Consider the following 5,212-nt stretch of genomic DNA (forward strand, 5'->3'; position numbering starts at 1 on the left):
TGTTTTCCTCTTAAAGTCCTGTAGGTGTCGCGTCGTTGTCTTCAACTGTCTTGACAAGTTGAGGGATAGATGTCGTCCTACATCTATTTCAGCTTTTATATTGGATGGGCTGAGGCCTTTCAAATAAAAGTATTGTATCACGTAACGATGACCAATTTTCTCCATTTTCACAAATTCACTGAAAACATTCACTATTGACTGCTGCCAAGCATATACTAAACAACGTGGCGTCTTCAAACTTGAAACATATGCTTTATAGATTGTGTACTTTATAACACAGTGATATCTTTCAAACTACCGCCACACTATGGGCGATTTAGGGGAAAAAAATTTTCAAAATCAAATTGCGCCTCTCAGAGGTGAGATAAATCAACGATTTCTTTTTTCTTGTAAAGGATTTTTATTGTAGAATAAGGGAAAATTACAAAGAAATGCGACTCTGAAGTTGCACAATTACAGGACTCATGGAAAGGACAAGAATTAAAAAAAAATATTGAAAAAATCTAAAAAACAAAAACAGCATGACTCGTAAATGAAACTTCAACTAAGACCAATATCAATACAATCTATGGGGCCATTCCAGTGTTATGCGTGTTATATTTGTTACGCTAAGGATTTTTTGTTAATGTCATCAGATCTACACCGTTAATTCGATTGTCAAAATGTATGTGCCAAATTAAAGGGCTTGACCTTTAGATGTGCAATAAGGTTTAATTTTTTTTTTTAAAGAGTTGCCACCTGTTAAAAAACTATATTCAAATTATTTAATAATGTTAATGACTTGCGTACATATTACAATATGGGTATCAATCGAAATGGTTTTGAAAATGCTTTGTTTTTAAACTACATGTAGGAGGGTTGTCGCCTTATTTACATATTAATGTAAAAAATTTATAATTAAAGCCCATAATAAGACGAAATAAATACTTTTTTTCATTAAGTTTCGTAAAAGGTTTCCAAAATACAGCACTTTAGAGAAAGATATGTCTGACGTTTTCTTAAAATTTAAATCCATTGTAAATAGGCAACCCTACGTCATATCGGCAAAATCAATCCCTTCAGCTTTCATCCATTCCTTATAGCCCAGTTATGCATACTTAGCTTTGCATGAGAGTTGTCACATAAAAATCGGTTAAACGGGCTTTGCGTGTAAGCGGTTACCCAACGCATAGCACTTAAAATGTAGAATTCTGTTGGGTTTTGATTTTTACGGTAAAATGGTATAGCAGTGCGATGGCCGAGGTGACATGAAATGCCGCATAACAAAAATGTTTTCAAATTTTCAATCTCACACATACATTCTCACTTTCAGTCACAAATAAAAGCAAAATTGAATATGTTCATCAACTTATTTTTTGTTTTATTTTTATTTGGCATTTCAGTTGCTCTGAAAATTTAAATTGTATAAGGTAGACAAACTTTAAAAAATAAATAATGGCCGACGAATTGAGCGAACGGTTTTACCTTTACATATTTGTATCTGTACAAAAACAAACATAATTCAAATTATTGGCACCAACTCCGTTCATCTTTACATTTTCCATAAAACCAACGCGTCAGCCATGCATCCTTCGTAAATTGATTTTTTACTTCTGCTTCTATGTTGAAATTCTCCGGATAAACCTTAAAATAAACCGTAAACCGTGATAATCAGTATTATTTATACTACCTTTAGAATATTCAAGTATTTATACATATGGGCAAATCTAAAAAACAGGTAACCTTTGTGTTATTTAGCTTTATTTTCACTGTTGTAAACTAAATCAAGCTGGTTGCTTATGGATATACTTCATTGACGTATACTTGAAGCCTCAAAAAAAAAAGTGGATCAATTTGCTGCATGACTTTTGAAATATAGGTGTTTAAATTTAAAAAAAATAATGAAAACAAGTAAATTTTTATGTAATTTTTAAGAGGGGCACAATTAATTATGTCATAACTTTTGAAGCACACCATATTCTGATTTGAAATTAAATGGGCATTTAGCACTTATGTGTACACTTCATATGTAGTAGGTAAGAAAAGTGTGCATTACAAAATAACGATATGGCAAGTAACTCAAAGTCTGTAGCTCCACATTTCAAAATGTTCAGTTTATTGCGTATAGGTTTTGAAGCATTTAATTTTAAGAACTTTTTAAGTATGTATTGTATTCTACAAACAATTGCGAATAATTTAATACCTTAGAGGTGTGCCTTCAGATTACACTAACTTTTAAAGATAAAATATTCTGCGATCTTGAGCGTAATTTTTATTTCAAAAACACCTTAAGTGAAGGCACATTTGGAAAATACGTCGAAATGATCTAAATCTTTCTATAACTGCTAGTCCTTATAAAATTACATATACCTGTAAAATGCTTCAAAAAATTATGAGGTGGGTTTTGTCGAAGGCTGAGGTATGCTCAGCCGCTCCAGAGTCCAGCGGAGGTCCCACTAACTCCAACCAAATAAAACACAATGATTTGTGTATTAAGTCGAACACACCCACACACACACGTGGCTATCAAGAAGGCCGACCGGCAACCAGTGATCGGACTTGAAAAAAAAATTTGTGTGGTAGAATCTGGAAAAAAATGTGGTAGATTTCAAAAAAATGTGGTAGATCTCAGGTTTTGGATCAAACTTTGTACAAAAATTAAAAAAAAAAATCTGCAAGGTTTAACATAAATTGCAAACATCTTAATTAGAATCTTAAAAAAAATTAATTTTAGTATAATAAAGGGCAAGATTGAAGTTGCTAAAAATTGCGTTGACTTTCGGCAAAAGCAGTTCCTTTCATATCAAGATATTTTTCGAACATATTTTGAAAGATTTCTGCAACCTTGCGGAGTGCTGCCAGTTTTTCTTTTTATCACATCACGATGTAGTGAACAAATGTGGCACGTTCCAGAAACCGCTACATGCTATTTGCCGATTTTGACAATTCTCAAGCAAAAGTAAACAACGCTTTAGAAACTTTAGATGCACTGAAATGTGCTAATACATTCACAAAAATCGCCGCTTTTTTAATTTTCGCTATTAATTATTTTTATAATCATATATATAGTGAAATTCACTCAATAAAAAAACGTTTCCTGTTTAAAAATTAAATATTTAAAAAAATTTATATTTTATTTACAGTTTATTTTATAATCCCATTCTGCCTATTGTTAGTGTTTAGTGTTGGACAATTTTTGCTCTTAAACTTAAGAAAACTATGTCGAGCAAAAATAAAACTACTCAAAAATGAGAATATGTGGTAGATTTCAGACCTTTTGTGGTAGATGTGGTAGATGCTCAAAAAAGTGGCAGATCTACCACAATGTGGTAGAAGTCCAATCACTGCCGGCAACTTGTCGTGCAGGGGAGAGCGGAAGGTAAAGAGAGAGTCGGCAGTCGGTGTCGGAGATTATTCGGCGGGTAATTGTACGGCGACGGGAGTGCTACTAGCGACAGCAAGATTGGCAGTGGTACGCGTCAGTCGTAGCGAAGAGCGCGGCAATGAGAGCAGTCGCGGTGGTTGTGACGGCGACGGCAGTTCCCTTGCAGTGGTGGTGGCGGCCTTAGCGGTGTCATTGGCCGTGGCCCATATAATGATGAGGCCCTGATTGTGGCGAAGGGTGAATGCGGCCCTTTTTAACTACGACGGTGACAGCGGTACTGGGCGACGATGGTTAACGTTCGCAGTGGCGATTACCGTACTCGTGACGGGTAGTAGCGGCGGCCTGGGGCGACGATAATGGCGGCGCCCCCAGTGATGAAGACAGTAGCAGCGGGCCCTGATGGTGGCAACGGTGACAGCGGCCCTGGTTGGCAATAGTTAGCGTTCGCAGTCCTCGGTGATGATGGCGGGCGGCCCACGGTTGTAGCTTCGGCCTTCGGGCGGCAGTGCTAATAGCGGCGCCGGTGATGAGAGCAGCGGTACGGGCCCTAGCGGTGATGATGCGGCGGCCCTGGATGACAGTGAGTACAAATATCCGTCCTCGGTAAAGCTTGCGGACGGTCCTCGGTAGCGATCTCGGCCTTAGGGCGGCAGCCCTCTGGCGGTCCAGATTGGCGACCTACGGACAACTGATCATTAGTGCGGTCCCCCAGGGCATCGAAAGGTTGCCCAGAAAACACGAAACTCTTACTTAAATCCAAAAAAAAAAATCGCTGTCTTTTCGTAAAATTTTCCGGTAAGTACTAGCAGCCAGAAAATAAAATAATCATAGCGAGTAAAATTGAGGGGAAGACTAAAATATCAGAAAAATTTGTTGAACGCAAAACCAGTAAAAAAGTGCAACTTACGCCATTCTGACTTTCTGATAGGTAAATTTGGTAGGAGCATCCAACAGCAAAAACTCTGAGCAGTTTACAAAATTTGCAAAAACTTGCAGTCTTCGAAACAGCTGATAACTTTCACAGTTGCAATAGGTGGTTCATTTGGTAATTTATTATCCGCTTGGTGCATTGTTCCCAATTTGGAATTTTTTTACTTTTGAATACTTTTGTATAGGAAAAATTTTTTTCACATATAAATGAATTATCTCGGAATGAATACGTTTTTTTGTAACAAGTATTTTTGATACCATATTATGACGCGTTTAATAATAAAAGAACCTCCTCCAAGCGCCCTTCCTTGTTTCACAAAAATTAAGTAGATATGGCTACTAATGTGCCTTTAAAATTCCCCCCTATTATGAATTCATACGATACATACACGATAATCGCTTGCATTCTGTTATCCCGTATTAAGAATTCAAGTCTATCGTATGAAATCCGATAGTTAGCGTTTATCGTATATCGTAAAAATATAATATTGCCTAACGATAACTATCGTCTCAGCCGTTCGATTTCATACGCTTGCAAGCGGTTCGCCATTTTTAAACGATAGATTGCTGTGCTAGTATACCAAATTAAAATTTGTTAATTATTTTGAGAAATTGGAATAATGTAAGTATTAAAATGAGCAAAAAAAGATTATGAACTAGTTATAAACCCGATTCAAAAATTTCTTTAGACCGAGAGTTGTGAGTACAAAGAATCAACTAGAGCGTCTTGCTTCGCTAATGGAGGAGAATACCGACCACGCTGGGAAAAAATTACTCAGGAGCTGAACTCAGTAGGACCACCAACACGATGCATGGCAACGAGTAAGCATATTAGTAGTGCATATATTTGGAACTGAAAGATTAAAATATTTTATTACTGTAGGTTTGGAACGATTTAAAATATAAAACAAAGAAAAA

This window comes from Rhagoletis pomonella, unplaced genomic scaffold (assembly GCF_013731165.1).
Source record: "Rhagoletis pomonella isolate Grant_MI unplaced genomic scaffold, Rhpom_1.0 Rhpom_scaffold_00005, whole genome shotgun sequence".
Classification (NCBI taxonomy): Eukaryota; Metazoa; Arthropoda; class Insecta; order Diptera; family Tephritidae; genus Rhagoletis; species Rhagoletis pomonella.